General features: G+C 43.2%; 1 protein-coding gene and 1 pseudogene across 1 annotated transcript in view; one reads left to right on the top strand and one right to left on the bottom strand.

Annotated features, from left to right (window-relative positions):
• Positions 1 to 18,270, bottom strand: part of LRMDA (leucine rich melanocyte differentiation associated) — a 1,445,047-nt gene that overhangs the window by 1,252,905 nt on the left and 173,872 nt on the right. The window lies entirely within an intron of this gene.
• LOC121006305 lies at positions 6,934 to 7,052 on the top strand (annotated as a pseudogene).

Raw genomic sequence — 18,270 nt, 5'->3', positions numbered from 1 at the left:
AAGTGGCAACAGGAGCATAAAAAACTCATGAAGGAGTTGGACAGACAAAAGAGAAGTCCTATCCCAAGGCGTTTCCCACAGTAACAGTTGTGTTGAGGAACTGGGCAGTGATCTTGTGGCCAAGAGGTGTGCCATTGCCAAGGGCAACCAATGGGAAGAGAATGAGATGGAGAGCGGTGCGGCTCTCAAGAGTTTCAGTGTTTACGGCCAGTGTGTACCGAGTCCCCGAGAGGAAGTGCAGAGGTGCCATAAGACCGATGCTGGGAGCAACCAACCACGACAGCATGCAGCTGTCCCACAACAGAGAGAGTGCTGCTGGAGATATCATCAAGTGGGAAAGTGTGCACCTTATTGTCCTATGGTCAAGGGTCAGGTGACCAGGAATCAAAGGCTGCAGATTCCTAACATCCAGGAGAAGGATGGTGACCGCTGTGGAGCTTTGCGTATAGCACTTGAGAGTGCTGAACCTGTAACGACAATGGGTAAGAGCGTTCCAGTTATTGCTTGTATAGCAGATAATGTGTTGGACGCAAGGTGCCAGGTGAACCTGGTACATGCCAGCTTGGTAGCTGGGGACTATGTGATGGACATGGACAGGGATAGCAAGGATTATCCCGTGGTTCGCACTGAGGGTGAAACTTCAGTGAGAACTGGGACTTATGATCTTGATGTTAAAAATACTCTTATGCCTGAGGGAATGTTCGGCCGCAATTTCCCGTTGTTCTGGGGAAAGGGAAACACTCCTGCAGAACCTGAACCTATCCCTTTAAATGAGAGTGTGACGGAGATGCACATTGCACACAGTGGTGTGAGTGAAATGACCATTGGAAACAATGGTGCAGATAAGGTGCAAGGTGATTGTACCAAGTTTACAGAACTGTATAATGAAAATGTGATGTCATATGATATACACTCACCTAAAGAATTATTAGGAACACCATACTAATACGGTGTTGGACCCCCTTTTGCCTTCAGAACTGCCTTAATTCTACGTGGCATTGGTTCAACAAGGTGCTGATAGCATTCTTTAGAAATGTTGGCCCATATTGATAGGATAGCATCTTGCAGTTGATGGAGATTTGAGGGATGCACATCCAGGGCACGAAGCTCCCGTTCCACCACATCCCAAAGATGCTCTATTGGGTTGAGATCTGGTGACTGTGGGGGCCATTTTAGTACAGTGAACTCATTGTCATGTTCAAGAAACCAATTTGAAATGATTTGAGCTTTGTGACATGATGCATTATCCTGCTGGAAGTAGCCATCAGAGGATGGATACATGTTCTCATTCTGTTTACGCCAAATTCGGACTCTACCATTTGAATGTCTCAACAGAAATCGAGACTCATCAGACCAGGCAACATTTTTCCAGTCTTCAACAGTCCAATTTTGGTGAGCTCGTGCAAATTGTAGCCTCTTTTTCCTATTTGTAGTGGAGATGAGTGGTACCCGGTGGGGTCTTCTGCTGTTGTAGCCCATCCGCCTCAAGGTTGTGCGTGTTGTGGCTTCACAAATGCTTTGCTGCATACCTCAGTTGTAACGAGTGGTTATTTCAGTCAACGTTGCTCTTCTATCAGCTTGAATCAGTCGGCCCATTCTCCTCTGACCTCTAGCATCCACAAGGCATTTTTGCCCACAGGACTGCCGCATACTGGATGTTTTTCCCTTTTCACACCATTCTTTGTAAACCCTAGAAATGGTTGTGCGTGAAAATCCCAGTAACTGAGCAGATTGTGAAATACTCAGACCGGCCCGTCTGGCACCAACAACCATGCCACGCTCAAAATTGCTTAAATCACCTTTCTTTCCCATTCTGACATTCAGTTTGGAGTTCAGAAGATTGTCTTGACCAGGACCACATTCCTAAATGCATTGAAGCAACTGCCATGTGATTGGTTGACTAGATAATTGCATTAATGAGAAATAGAACAGGTGTTCCTAATAATTCTTTAGGTGAGTGTATGTGATAATAATGACGTGCTTTTCCCGCAGCAGGCTGTGATTGGGAAAGAAGCTCCCCCTGCTGGTAAAAATGTAATGGATGTAGAAATTCTGATAAGTGTTGAGGGCATACAGCTGAGAGAACCCACTGTAGACAATGTGGTGGGGCTAGAGTATGTACCACCCGTACCAGAAGTAGATATGCAGTATCCACAGGGTTCTATGGTTGCTGGGGAAATGTCCAATGTGGGGATTAGCTCCTGTGTGCCCCTAGAGGTCAGGATTAATAATGACATGAGCAGAATATGTGACATATGTGCTGTGACTGATAGCAACTCAGAGAGTGAAGCTACCATGTCAAGACCCTGCGAAATTCAGGTAGTCACTAGTAGCGACCAGACGACTGTTATACCTGACGTGACGAGAACTGAGTGGGGAGACGGCAGCCTAGTGTCTGAGACCCATATCCAGGCAGGGGTAAATGACCTGACACATCAGTACAGCTGCAATCCTGAAGATTTCTCTCTCTTCACACTGTCCCTAGATATAATAGAGAAGTAGCTGTCTTCACAGAGTCACCAAAGAAGACTGCAGTAGACATAAACAAAGTGCTTAAAGGGTGCCTCACAGGGTGTCCAAAAGAGAATGGTGATACTCCTACATCGGCTGCAGCAGAGCAGAGTGAAGAGGAGGCCCTCTCCTAGGCTCGATCCCTTTAAGAAGTGCTTAAGGAGCCAGATGACCGTGAGATGGCTCTCCTAGAGCCTAAACGAATAGGTGAACCTCTGGAGAGATTGCCAGAAGACGACAAGTCTGGTGAAGATCCAGGTGTCCCCAGTATCTGCAACCTTGATGAGAAAGAGGAGAAGGAGTTCAGAATGGAAGTATATGATGCTGTGTCTGAGAAGGCTAACAAAGTAAATGAAGACTCCAAAGGGGACTCTAAGGCTGAAGAAGCTAAGGCCGATGAGATGGAATGGGAGAAATCCTTGGATGTTTCAGAGACCAAGGATAAGGCTGAAGAGGGGTCTGCCGAAGTGAGAGGAGCCACTGAAGAAGCAGAAGACCCTGAAACTGAGGCCAAATCTGAAGAAACCACTGCTGAAAAAGAAGCGAGCGGAGGCAAGCATACTCTGCTGAAGGAGCGCCACAAAGCCAAGGAGAAGGGGTCTGAACATGACCATGACTTGGAGAAACTATGCGAACAGTTCAGTCAAGAGCTGCAGCAGTCCAAGAAAGGACATGAGATGGGAGCCAGAGATAGTTGTGGGAAATTCCTTACAAGTGTCAGTTGTTGGTAGTAACCTGATGTATAACACTGTCAAGGAGAAAGTCTATGACAGAGAAGGGTGTTTAGTAGAAATGCTGCCCCTTGCAGGACGTGAGTAGAATGTAGAAGCGGAGACCCAGGTTGAGAGGGAAGCCACCAAAAGGGATGGGGAAATTGGTCTGGTGGGTGCAGATGTAATGTGCGTCCCGGTCACTGATGTTGCAAGCAATGTAGACAAGATTGCCTGTAATGACAACGAAGTTGAGGTTATGAGGTGTGCAGTGGTACATGTTGTGATAGATGTTTCCCAATGTAAGAGCTTTGACCCTGGAGGGCGGTTAAGTAAGGTGAAAAGTCCTACGGCTTTTATCAGGGGGGGAGGATATGTGGCAGTGGAGCTGCCAGAGGGCCACATGACGGCATTGTCATCTAATTTGTAATGTTTTTTGTTTTTGTTAGGGTACTTTCACACTTGCGGCAGAGTGATCCGGCAAGCAGTTCCGCCGCCGAAACTGCCTGCCGGATCCGGCAAAACGTATGCCAACTGATGGCATTTGTAAGACTGATCAAGATCCTGATTAGTCTTAAAAATGCCTGATCAGTCAGAAAAATGCATTGAAATGCCGGATCCGTCTTTCCGGTGTCATCCGGCAAAACGGATCCTGCATTAATTTTTTTCACCTTTTTTTGCGCATACCGGAAGGACGGATATGGCAATTTCGGTATTTTGAATGTCTGATCCGGCACTAATACATTCCTATGGAAAAAATGCTGGATCCGGCATTCAGGCAAGTCTTCAGTTTTTTTCACCGGAGATAAAACCATAGCATGCTGCTGTTTTATCTTTTGCCTGATCAGTCAAAATGACTGAACTGAAGATATCCTTATGCCCCTCTAACATGAGCATCAGAGCATTTCAAGCTCTGATGCTCTCCCTTGCCCTGTGCTGTATTGCGCAGGGCAAGGGCTTTTTCTAGAGATCCAGTGACGTACAGGGCTCTACATAGGTAAGAGTGGGCAGAGGCTTCAACCTAGCAGTGAGTCTGGTGACATCACCAGCACTAATAGGTGGTCTTAAGTGCTGCCCTAGCTGTTTTACAGGGCTAAAGCCCGTGCCCATTAGTGCCTGTGATGTCACCAGGAACACTGCTAGAAACATTTGCAAAATCAGTAAAAAATTTGCTATGTGGATTTCACACAGCATATCTAAAAAAAAAATGTACAGCATAATTTCATTTTTAATCTTTCAAAACTCCATTACACAGCAGAAACCCAAAAGTCCACGTCAGCATACAAATATCAGGTTTCAAAAGAGATTTATTCAGAATAAGAAAAAGACTACATTTTAGCAGTACATTTCAGTTAATTTACCCCTTTAATTGTTAACCTTTATTAAAACAAAGATTGGATCAGTTTTAAAATCACATCCAGTACATCCATACAGAGCACAGGCCTTTCTCACAGCGATCATATATTCCATGATGTTTCAGGAAAGCACATCCCTTTTATCACTTGTGCATACTCAAAATGTCCTATGAGGAAGGATCACTAAGAGAAAAACCTCATTGTTCTGTGCGTGTGATTTCCCATCTGATCAAGCCTGGGCTAAGGAAGGAAATATTTATTTTATAGAGCAGATTGCCACATGCCTTTTGGCTTTATTTTTTTTGCCTTTTTTAGATCAATAAGGTAAAACAAATTTCACAATTCTATCTCACGGTAGATCCAGATAGATTAGAAAAGTTTCTCATGTTTGATCCTGTAGCTTCGGTCAAGACAAGTGAAACCAGAAAGAGCAACAAGTCACTCATCCATATTGCCACCATTTGGATTAAAAAGTAGATTAGTGGGAAAGTAATTGTCCAAAAAAATATTTTAGCTGATAATTAAAAATAATTTGTCATCAGGATATTCAGTGCTAAACCAGGCACAAAGCCTTGTAGGGCTACAAAAGATGAATATACATTTTCCCCTCACCTCCATGACGGCACCTTACTTTGAGACTATCCTCCTCCTAATAAGGCAGGGACAGGAAGCTTAAAAAAGGGCCCACCTCCTTGCCATCCTCAGTGTCTTCCTGTCCCTGCCAGGCGGAGGAGCAGGAGGAGTCCCTGTGCCTCAGTTCGGGGGCCATAAAGAAGAGGGGACGAAGCTGGAGCTGAAGCCGCATTTGTGGTTGCTGGGGGCTTACCTTGGGCAAGTAAGCTCCGTCTGTATGTGCCTGCCGTGGTCAGTATTTTCCCCACATGTGCGCCAGTACGGGAAACGGCATCCGGACACTTATATGGAGTTCCTCCGGATTCTATTGGCCACCCACTGTTCGAGAAGCTCGGCTCCGGAGGGTGAAGTCATCCGGGGTCCTGATCGGGCTGTCCTGGGTGAACGCCGGCCGGATGACATCGGAGGTTTTGTTACTTCCAGTGATGGGCTTTAAGTTCTGGCGCGCTGGTCAAGGTGGATGTCACCCTCTGACCAGCGGATCTCCTGCAGTCCTCAAGCCATCTGCTCCTGGAGACAAGGAACAGGAGGATTGTGCAGAGCAACCTATCAGCTTGAAAGTGAGTGTTCAGAACGGCCGAGGTTGTGAGTACTGGACTGCAGAGTTTTTTTTTCTTTAATGTGTCTTTTCTCTCTTTCCCTTGTATGATAAGAATGACAAGGATGTGTCTGTAAAAGCCAAAACAGCGCAAAAAATCTAAGTCTTTTAGATGTGGTGCGCGTGCAGCTAGACTTCCAGATAAGTACTCAAAAAAAAATGTACTGATGACATAGTAAGAGAGGAAGTACCTTCTTTAAGAGACAAAATGAAGGGCATGATAAGGCAGGAGATAAGTTCTGCTCTGGCGGATTTTTCACCAGCTTCCTGTCACCCATCTACTTCTAAATATGGATCCAGGAAGGGATCACCCTCTTTTTCATCCTCATCCTCTGAAAAATTTTCAGACCAGGGGGGAAAAAAAACTAGCGATTCTGATAGTGATAGCGATTTTAAAAAGTATTTATTTTCCTCTGAAGATATTAATGAATTGTTAAAAGCTGTCAGAGCTACAATGGAAATTAAAGAAGAAAAGGTCCAGAGATCTGCTCTGGATAAAATGTTTTCCGTTTTAGAGGAAAAGAAAAAGAGGGTGTTCCCGATACATCAAAACCTTTATTATTTAATCTTAAGAGAATGGAAAAACCCGGATAGGAAGTTTTTTTTTGCCTAGAACCATTAAAAAAAGACTGCATTTTGATGATGAGGATTTAAATCTCTTTTTTTGAATTGTCCTAAAATTGATGTTTCCCTTTCCAAATTGGCGAAAGATACATCATTGCTATTTAAGGATATGGGATCTCTTCGTGATCCCATGGATAAAAAGGTAGATGCAAATCTCAGGAAAACTTGGGACGCAGCCACATCACATTTTAAATCCAATATTGTGTCCACCTCGGTAACTAGGTCCCTGAAAAGCTGGTTGATGCATTTAGAAAAACAAAATTGGTCTGGGTTACTACTCCACAGTATTCATGGTATCCAAACCCAGCGGGAAAATGCGTTTAATCATAAATCTAAAAAAATACGAAAAGTTCAAAATGGAGGCGATTCCAAAACAGACCTCGAAAACAATCTATTAAAAACCAGAGACAGATTGAGGGACCTGGGGTGGATTATAAAGTGGGAGAAATCTCAGATTCTTCCCACGCAAAAGATTGTGTTCCTGGGCATACTTATAGATTCAGTCAACAGTTATTCTAAGCTGAATGTACCTGCACTTGTCAGATCGCAGAAGATAAGCAGCTTAAGGCTGGGCAAGTACCAGCTTGGGAGACTGGTTGGGAGTCCCTGGTTCCGTTGACTTACCTTTTTGGATCCCTAACAGCGTGTATCCCAGCGGTAAATTGGGCCCAACTACACTCCCAACCCCTTCAAAGACACATGTTACAACATTGGGATCCAACTCAAGAATCATTAGACAAGCTGATTCTAATCCCAGAGGATATATTACCATCTTTAAAATGGTGGGAAATAAGACACAATTTACAGACAGAAGTTCCATGGGTTGTGAGGAATCCATTAATTCTCACTACAGACGCCAGTCTCTGGGGTTGGGGGCTCATCTACAGAGTATGTCAGCCCAAGGGGAATGGTCTCAGACCCAGAGGATACAGTCATCAAATTACCGGAAGCTAAGAGCAGTTTGGGAAGCTCTGTCGTATTTCTCGGTGGAGTTGAGGGGTTCCAACCTATAGGTCAGATCAGACAACAAAACAGTTGTGGCATACATAAACCATCAGGGGGGAACAAAAAGCAAAATCACTCCATAACCAGCAGGATTTTCTTCTGGGCAAAAAAGAATGTAATTTCTTTGACAGCAGTTTTTCTAAAAGGGACATTAGATTTTTTAGATTTTTTACAAGAAGGATTTAACAAAGTATTAAAACCCAGCACCCTCAGAGTGCAGATTTCGGCCTTGAGTGCTTCTTTGGACGAAAGGTTGGCCTCTAACCCATGGATCATACAATTCATGAAAGGTGCCGACAGACTTAGACCTAGAATAAGACCTCTAGTTGCTCCTTGGGACTTGAACTTGGTTCTTTCAGGGCTCACTAATCCCTTATTTGAACCTTTGGAGGTAGCGAACATTAAACATTTCTTGTTGCAATTACTTCAGCTTGCAGGGTTAACGAAATCCAAGCTTTTTCTGTTAGAGAACCCTTCTTAACTGTTAGAGATGACAGAATTATCTTATGGTGTGATAAGTCTTTCTTACCCAAGGTAATCTCCAATTTTCACAGGATGGAGGAAGTTATCCTTCCCTCATTTTGTGAAAACCCCAAGTATGAAGCGGAAAAAGCTTTCCACAGTTTGGACGTCAAAAGATGGGTCTTGAAATATTTATCGGATACTAAGTCCTGGAGAAAATCCAATAACCTCTTAATTTAGTTTCTAGGGGGTAGAAAAGGTTTAAAGGCTTCTAAAGCGAGCATTGCGCGTTGGCTTAAGTCGGACATTTTTGAAGCCTACAGAGTAATGGGGAAGGAACCTCCCTCTAATCTGAAAGCCCATTCTACCAGGGCAGTATCGACATCCTGGGCGGAAAAGGCATCCGCCTCATTAGATCAAATATGTAAAGCTGCAACCAGGTCCAATCCCCATACTTTTGTCAAACAATACAGGGTGGATATTGATGCTAGGATGGACCTCTCATACGGGAGAAAGGTTCTTCAAGCGGTTGTCCCACCCTAAGTTATTTATCGTTAGTTCTCAAAGTAAGGTGCCGTCATGGAGGTGAAGGGAAAAACTGAATTAGTCTTACCGGTAATTCCTTTTTCACAAAGTCTCCATGACGGCACCGCTTATAATCCAACCCCAAAAAAAAGGAAGAAACCGGATTATGAAATACAATAATAAGGCTCTGTTATATGAAATTTTATATGTATACCTAGGTGACTTTTGTTCTAAGTTTTAAACTTAAGGAATGGAAGTTCTGGGGTGTGAGTGTGAGTCAAGTCCAGAAGCCACTGAGAATGGCTAGGAGGTGGGTCCTTTTTAAAGCTTCCTGTCCCTGCCTGGTAGGAGGAGGATAATCTCATAGTAAGGTGCCTTCATGGAGGCTTCGTGAAAAAGGAATTACCGGTAAGACTAATTCAGTTTTCATGTAGCAATTATTAGCTTCATTCTGGAGAAAAGGTACTTTTAAACCATATGCAAGTAAGCAGTTAAGTGCATCAAGGGTGGGCCCAAACTACTCTGTTCACCTCTGGTCCTTCTGCCTACTCTGCTAGCACATCCCTCTCTTTCGGGCAAACAAAATGACTACAGAGACCTTCAGGCACAAACTCTGGAAGATGACTATCTACTCCTTAACCTAGATGTGTCCTCACTAGAGTTGAGCGAAGCGAGCTTCAGATGCTTAATCTGAAGTCGTTTTGTTCAAAACTTCTGAAAAATACTGTATAGAGATTCATCCGTACAGTATTACAATGTATGGGCTCCGATGAGCTGAAGTTAGTTATTCATAAAGTTGCGCGTGACTTCATTGAAAAACTTCGGAGGTTTATTTTTTTAAAGTAGAAAACCACTTTAAAACTTAATAGTGTTCATAATTAACAACTTTCCTTCAATGTAGTAAACTTTATATGTGGCCAGCAACATGTAGGCTGTACCAGTCAGATGCTGAGTTCTCAAATAAATGGCCACAGACATAATATCAAAATTTGGTTCTTAATAATTCTGCACTCATAATCTAGAATTGAAAATTGACTAATTTTGCATTTTAGGCTTAGAATTTTAATACTTATAGTCTATGTTTATGCACAGTTCATTTGGATGGTCTTCAGATCCTCCCATCAAACTGCACTCAGTTGCCTTTAATTAGAAAGAGAAAACAGAATTTTACAAATGTTTGGAAATGTATTAAAAAGGAAAATCTAAAATTTTGCATGGTCATAAGTATTTAGACCCTTTGCTATGACACTTGAAATTTAGTTTTGGGGGCCTCCCGTTTCTATTGATCATGTTCGAAATGTTTCTACACCTTGATTTTAGTCCACCTGCGGCAAACTCAATTCATTGGACATGATTTGGAAAGGCACACCCATGTTTATATAAGGTCTCATAGCTGACAATGCATATCAGAGGAACAACCAAACCATGAAAGAACTTCCTGTAGGGTGCAGTGACATGACTTTGTGGGGGCGTTGGAATGCTTTTACTTATCCATTCGATTCTGAGATCATTTTTCGGGACACATTCACCACTTCAAAATAGTTTTCCAATTATTTATTAAAAATCCCAAATTAACAGAATATGTGGAAAAAATAGCATATTTAAAAATTTTAAATGCTCTCCTCTTAACCCTTTTCAAGACATCCACCATACATTTAGCATTTTTTTAGTCTGATTTTTCCATCACCATTTTCTGGGAGCCATTTATTTTTTATTTTTCATGGGATCACTTGATGCATTCATTGGTACAATTTTAGGGTACATAAGACTTTGTGATTGCTTAATACTACGATTTTTGGGAGGTGAAGTAACAAAAAATGGCTGTTCTGACAGGTTTACATTTTTTTTTTTTTTTTTACAGCGTTCATCTTATGGGGATGCAGCAATACCAAATATGTCCTTTTTTTGCAGTTTTACACAATAAAGATTTGACCAAAAAAATGTTTTTGTGCTGCCATTTTCTGAGAGGCATATTTTTTTTCTCACTATGGTTTTGTGTGAGGGCTAATTTTTTGCCGGATAACCTGACCTTTTCATCGGTATCATTTTTGGGGTCTCTTAATAGCAGATTAGTCTATGGTTAGTCTTTATCCCGATTATTTGGACTTCCACTGTCCATGTAGTCCATATATGTTAAATATAACCAGAAATATACCGTATATAGTTAGTGTCCTTAAGGCTACTTTCACACTTGCATTCGGGGTTCCGCTTGTGAGCTCCGTTTGAAGGCTCTCACAAGCGGCCCCGAACGCATCCGTCCAGCCCCAATGCATTCTGAGTGGATGCGGATCCGCTCAGAATGCCTCAGTCTGGCTCCGCTTGGCCTCCGTTCCGCTCAGCAGGCGGACACCCGAACGCAGCTTTCAGCGTTCGGGTGTCCGCCTGGCCATTGCGGAGCCAAACGGATCCGTCCAGAATTACAATGTAAGTCAATGGGGACGGATCCGTTTGAAGTTGACACAATATGGTGCAATTTTCAAACGGATCCGTCCCCCATTGACTTTCAATGCAAAGTCTGAACGGATCCGTCTGACTAACTTTCAGACTTAGAATTTTTTGTGAAATATAATACCAGACGGATACGTTCTGAACGGATACCATCGTTTGCATTATAGGAGCGGATCAGTCTGTGCAGACACCAGACGGATCCGCTCCGAACGCAAGTGTGAAAGTAGCCTTATTTGATGAAAAAAGGTAAAACACATATCAAAACCAGGGCTATAAAAACTTTAGTCCATTTTGCTTGCACCGCCTCACTGTGGGTTCATTTCAGTGTGTCGGCTTCTTCATGCATTCACCTGTTAACTCAGTTGGTATCTCTATCTCTTGGAAAGTTCATTCAAGACAGGGAGCAGTAGCACTCTGCTACGCAACATTTCGAGGGACCTACTGCTTGAGAAAGAGATATCATTTTGGGGTACATAAGACATTCTGATAGCTTATTATGAATTTTGGGAAGCTAGGTGAACAAAAATGGACGCTCTGGCATCATTTTTATTTGTTCTTTTTTATGGCATTCACCAGATGGGATAGATCATGCGATATTTTTATAGTGACTGTCATTATTGACGTGGTGATACCAAATATGTCAAAATCTTTTTTTACCAACATTAAATGGCTTCATGGGAAAGGGTGCTTTTTTTACTTGAAATATTTTTTTTATTTTTATAAAACACTTTTTTTTTTGTCCCACTATCGGACATCAACTTCTGGTGTCTTGATCACTTCTACAATGCAATGTTTACAGACATTAGTGAAATAATTGGTCATCAACCTTTCTGCCCTTGCAAAGACCCCTTTAGGAGAAGTGGCGAGGGCAGTATAAAACAGGGAAACATGACTTTTTTAAAAAGTTGCAAACACGTATTTTACAACTTTTCAAAGGCACTTTTCAGTTGCAAGGGAGGTGATAAATCTCCCCATAGTGCCTAAAAGCCACCAGTGTTCTGCTGACCCAATAACTGCACAGCTCCAAACCTGAAGAATTAATTTCAGCACAAAAACAGCTCCAGAAGTTTAATGGCATAGGTTTCAATGGCCTAACAGCAGCATGCAAGCCTTACATCGCCAAGCACAATGTCAAGTGTCAGACGGAGTGGTGTAAAGCATGCTGCCACTGGACTATGGAGCAGTGGAAACATATTCTGTAGAGTGACTAAACACGTTGCTCTATCTGGCAGCCTTACAGACAAGTCTGGCTTTGCCAAATGCCAGGAGAATATTACATCTATCTGTATTGTGGCCAGGGGGGTTGCTAGTGTCTCAAAAGATCCAGGGTCCAAGCACCAATGCATATGGCCCAATTCTCTCAGTTGAAGAATCGCATCTTCCCCCCTGCAAACACTAGCACTGAAGACATTTTACTGTACTTGCTATACAGCAGCACATACCTCTCACATCCAGGGCCTCCCAGGTGACGTCTCCTCTCATGTAGATCTTCTCTGTCATCATCTTCTCCATTCGGTCCGGACAATTCTCTCAGCCGCTTCATCTCTGCAGACACACAGACATCTTAGCTTCCTTACTTTTCTGTACCCCCAAATACTATCCTGAAGAAAAATGAGTGCCTAATGTCCCCTGGATTTAAAATGCCCCCACAGTGCCCCCAGTATTTATACTGCCCCCTACTGTTATAATGCTCACCCTGAAGCACCCAAGTATTTAAAATGCTGCCTGCAGTGCCCCCTGTAGTTATATATTACTCTGTTTAGTGTCCTCAGAAATTATAATTCCTCAGCACCTCCGCCATACAGTATCATGTAAATAACACTATTTTCCTCCCTCTGCCATAGAGTCCCATGTAAATACCATCACACCATCTCTCCAGCCCCCTCCAATATACAGTCCCATGTAAATAACATCCCTCTCTATCTACAACCCCCTCCAAAATACAGTTCCATGTAAATAACATCACCTCCTCAATATTCAGTCCCATATAAATAACATCACTCCCTCCCCCAGACACCTTCAACATACAGTCCAATGTAAATAAAAACACCCCCTCCCACAGCTGCCTTCAACATGCAGTCCCATATAAATAACATTACCCCTCAACATTCAGTCCCATGTAAATAACCTCACCCTACCGCAGCCACTACCAAATTTCAGTCCCATGTAATTAACATCCCTTCACCTCACGGTCCCATGTAAATAGCTTCCCTCCCTTCAGCCCTAACATACAGTCCCAGTTAAATAACTACAACTCCCAACAATGCTCTGCCTCTCACACCGAGTAATCTTCACTTACCTCTACTCATGTAGCAGATCTCACCTCAGCCTCTTCCCAGGGCTTCTCTTCACTGCTGAGCCGTCCTCTCCTGCACTGGTCACATGATGGTGACATCATCCCAGGCCCTTTTCAGCTACTGCATTTAGAACTGATCACATGACCTGTGAGGTCATCACAGGTCCTTCAGCTCTTGCAGTGCATTAGATTCAATTGTATTGCCGTCTTGAGGACAGCAATACAGTTATATCTAACAGGCAGGCAGGACATTCGGGGCCTTGGACAAAACATCAGGGGCCCAGGCCCCAAATGTTTTGACCAAGCAACGCCCCTGATTGTGGCACCTATAAAGTCTGGTGGAGGTGGGATAATGCTGTGGGGTTGTTGATCAGAGGTTAGCCTAGGTCCCTTAGTTCCAGTAAAGGAAAATTTTAATGATTAGTGGGCAATTGTATGGGTCCACCTTTGTGGGAACAGTTTCTGAAAGGATCTTTTCTGCTCCAGCATGACTGTACCCCAATGAACAAGCAAGGTCAGGTGAGTTTGGTGTGGAAGAATTTAACTGGTCTGCAGAGAGCCCTGAACATCTTTGGGATGAGATAGACCACAGATTGCGAGCTAGGCCCTCTCATCCAACATTTGTGTTTGACCTTACAAATGCTCTTCTGGATGAATAGGCAAAAATCAGGTGGCATGTGCCCACTAACAATGCAGACCGACTAAACAGTGCAGTCCTCATTAGTTTAAAAGGAGGCCACTGTGGCCTATAAAGTGATGTGGTTGCATCACAACCGTGCCACATGGACGTACCCTTAGTCCCTTTCTAATACATACACTTTCACATTCATCTATTTAGGCCATTAGTTTTTTGTTCAGCACGTACTTGCTATCTTAGGCCTCATGCACACGGCCCTTGCCCAGCCGTATTAAATGGGTCCGCAATCTGGAGCAGCAGTGCAGAACAGGGGCACGGAACCCCACAGAAGCACTATGGAGTGCTTCCGTGGAGTTTCTGGTGGTGTTACTGTCTGTGCCTCCGCAACGCAAAAAAATAAAACATGTTCTATTTTTTTACGGTGCGGACGGATCACGGACCCATTCAAGTTGAATGGGTCTCGATCCGTCCCGGCTGTCGCATGGATGTTGCCCGTGCATTGGGGGCCACAAATTGCGGGCCATTGCACGGAACAGCAGCGCAATGGCCGTGTGCATGAGGCCTTAAATATAGTTCCTTTCTCCCAGTACTCAGTAAAATATGTAATACAAATCATGCAATCTTTCTCCCCTTATGCTATGATTCCTTAAAGGGGTTGTTCATCTTCCGGAGCCCTTTTTGCCAGACTCCCCATGTGGCTGGCCCTGTGGAGGGAAGCATACTTACCTGCTTCCCGCTGCTGGGTTCTGTCTCCTTTGATCTCCCCCTGCCACTTGTTTCCTCCAATCTCCGGATTTCAACTTCCTGTTTCACACGAGTCATGTGGCTGCTGCAGCCAATAAGTGACGTACCTCCATGCATCACATGACCTGGTGATGTGACACATGAGATCACAGCCCCTTAAGCTGGCTGTGATCTCAGCCAGCATGAAAGAGGAGAGTGCGGAACCAGCTGATGGTCTGCAGGGAAAAAAGGAGAGGTATAGATGTTCCTCTCGCTAATTGTACCCCATGGAAAAGGGATAGCATAGACTTTTGCGCCTGTTATCACATAAACATGTAATTTAGAAAGAATACGCGCTCACTGGGAGGATATTTTTTTCCAAAAAAGGAGTGAGAAAATAATCACACCTCTTAGGCTACTTTCACACTTGCGGCAGAGAGATCCGGCAAGCAGTTCCGTCGCCGGAACTGCCTGCCGGATCAGGCAAAATGTATGCTAACTGATGGCATTAGTAAGACTGATCAGGATCCTGATCAGTCTTAAAAATGCCTGATCAGTCGAAAAAATGCATTGAAATGCCGGATCCGTCTTTCCGGTGTCATCCGGCAAAAACGGATCCGGCATTTATTTTTTCACCTTTTTTTCCGTCTGCGCATGCGCATACCGGAAGGACGGATCCGGCATTCCGGTATTCTGAATGCCGGATCTGGCACTAATACATTCCTATGGGAAAAAATGCCTGATCCGGCATTCAGGCAAGTCTTCAGTTTTTTTAGCCGGAGATAAAACCGTAGCATGCTACGGTTTTCTCTTTTGCCTGATCAGTCAAAACGACTGAACTGAAGACATCCTGATGCAAACTGAACGGATTACTCTCCATTCAGAATGCATGGGGACATACCTGATCAGTTCTTTTCCGGTATAGAGCCCCTGTGACGGAACTCTATGCCGGAAAAGAACAACGCAAGTGTGAAAGTAGCCTTAGTCTATATATGTTTTTTACTGACGCCACGACCCACACATTTAGGCCTCTTTCACACGGCCGTTTTTTTTTCCCGTTTACTGGCTGTTTTTTGCGGTCCGTATACGGTCCGTATACGGAGCCATTGATTTCAATGGGTCCGCAAAAAAAACGGAATGTACTCCGTATGCATTCCGTTTCCGTTTTTCCGTTTTTCCGTTCCGTTTTAACATAGAACATGTCCTATATTTGGCCGCAAATCACGTTCCGTGGCTCCATTAAAGTCTATGGGTCCGCAAAAAAACGGAATGCATACGGAAGTGCATCCGTATGTCTTCCGTATCCGTTCCGTTTTTTGCGGATCCATCTATTGAAAATGTTATGCCCAGCCCAATTTTTTCTATGAAATTACTGTATACTGTATTTGCCATACGGAAAAACGGAACGGAAAAACGGAACGGAAACGGAAACACAACGGAAACAAAAAACGGAACAACGGATCCGTTTAAAACGGACCGCAAAACACTGAAAAAGACATACGGTCGTGTGCAATAGGCCTTACAAGTATTCAGATCATGGCATCAAAAAAGTCGCACCAAACACTTTTGACACACACAAACACATCACTAAAGTTTACATTTTACACTGTCCCTAACTTGCCCACATGTGCATTAATCTAGTCTGAAAACAAACTCTGTTAATGCATTTTATTAAGTTTAGGTATTTATCAATTTTAATTAGGATTGAAATATTATAAGGAATGAAAATGACCAATATAATTCCAGATATTTGCATGCACTTTCCTGCGATTTGCTCATTTCTTTAAAGAGCATCTGTCACCATAATCACCCCTACAAAACCTGTCATACTGCCTGGTAGGGTTGATCACAATGAATTAAATAAGCCCTCTATGGCTGCAATTGGATATACCATTGCAGAGAAATGTATACATATTCTTATGCAAATGAGGTGCTCAAAGCACTGCTTCACCTCCTCCTCTACCCTGTCATCACTCAACCTCATGATCTGATTGATACAGCCAGGCATCCACACTGTTCAGATGCCTAGCCCTGAAACCTTGTGCATCTCCCATCGAGATTTCAATCCGCGCATGCGCAGTCCAGAGATCAGAGAGCCTCACCAGCTGCATTGTGCATGACCAATTGAAATCTTGCAGATACAAGCACAATATTTCAGGGCCAGACATCCTCACTTTTCAGATGTCAATCAAGGCATAAGAAGGAGTGAGAATGGTGGGACAGGAGGGGGTAAAGAGGTGCTCTGAGGGGGCTAGCCCATCACTGCGCGTTCCAAATACCTAATTTGCATAAAAGTATGAATTTCACAGCAACAGTATATAACCGATTGCAGCTATTTACCATGGTCAGCCCTACCAGGCAACAGGGTTGACTATGGTGACAGTTGCTATTTAACACATGCAGCAATGTATGTACACATGTATGGTTTGTATGAACTCCTCACATCTTACAGTTTTCTTGCAAATTTTTTGTCTTGCATAAGGAATGTGCTACAGTACGCATTTTAGTTATCAACTGAAGATGGTTGTTTGTATTAGTTATTATTTTATATTTTTATACACAGTATGTGGCATGTTCTCAGAAAATGCAGATTTTGGTAACATAGCAGCTCTTTGCAATGTACAGTATATATTTAAACACATTTGTGAAAAACAGACAAATATTTTATGGCTTCAGGTTTCAGTGTTTTTGAGAGCAAATGCTCTTGTTGATGTACACTTTTGTTTTATATTTATAAGCTTTTGCACATACTACTTTTATATTTCTGTGTGTGTAAGGCACTTTTTGGATGAGATTTTTTTAGGCACAATGGGGGAGATTTATCAAACTAGTGTAAAGTAGAACTGGCTTATTTGCCCATAGCAACCAATCAGATTCCACCTTTCATTTTTCACAGCTCCTTTGGAAAATGGAAAGTGGAATCTGATTAGGTTGCTATGGGTAACTAAGCCAGTTCTACTTTACACCAGTTTGATAAAACTCCCCCAATGTTCATTTGGAGGACTGTCACAAATTCAAATGAAGGTGGACCTGACTGTCAATAGCCTATCAAGGCAACTGCAATAATCAGGTTGTCTGGAGAAATATAGATGTTTGGAGGGCTGCTTACTTATCTAGTCTTGTTCCCGCAGCACAGCAGGAGCGATGATGTCACTGCATCATGCCTGCTTTCTGCCAAGGACACAGACCGGTGAATCTTAGATCAGGGAGCTGAAGACTGTGTCCTCAGGATGCAGATACAGTTGAAGACTCTCAGGTATCTCTATAAACTTTACTGTCAAACATCCAGCATTTAGGTTATTGCTAGTTTCCCAACAACTTTGAAGCGGGTGCCCTGCCATCATTAATCTGCAAGGTCCAAAGCTTCAAAAACTCTAAGGCCTCTTTCACACAAGCGTGGCGTGTGAGAGCCCGATAAGATGCGGGTGCGTTGCGGTAAAATGCGCGATTTTTCCGCGCGAGTGCAAAGCGTTTTAATGCGTTTTGCACGCGCGTGAGAAACATCGCCATGTTTGGTACTGAGACCCAAATCAGGACTTCATCACTGAAGTTCAGGTTTGGGTTAGGTGTTGTGTAGATTTTATTATTTTCCCTTATAACATGGTTATAAGGGAAAATAATAGCATTCTTAATACAGAATGCAAAGTAAATTAGGGATGGAGGGGTTAAAAAAAAAAAAAAGTTAACTTACCTGCTCCATAGCTGCCGGTCTCTGTTCTATCTTCAGGACCTGGCAAAAGACC

Source organism: Bufo bufo, chromosome 6, assembly GCF_905171765.1.
Source record: "Bufo bufo chromosome 6, aBufBuf1.1, whole genome shotgun sequence".
In the NCBI taxonomy this organism is placed as follows: Eukaryota; Metazoa; Chordata; class Amphibia; order Anura; family Bufonidae; genus Bufo; species Bufo bufo.
Note: the sequence above shows the minus strand (reverse complement) of the source record. Positions and strands in the feature narration are given on the sequence as shown.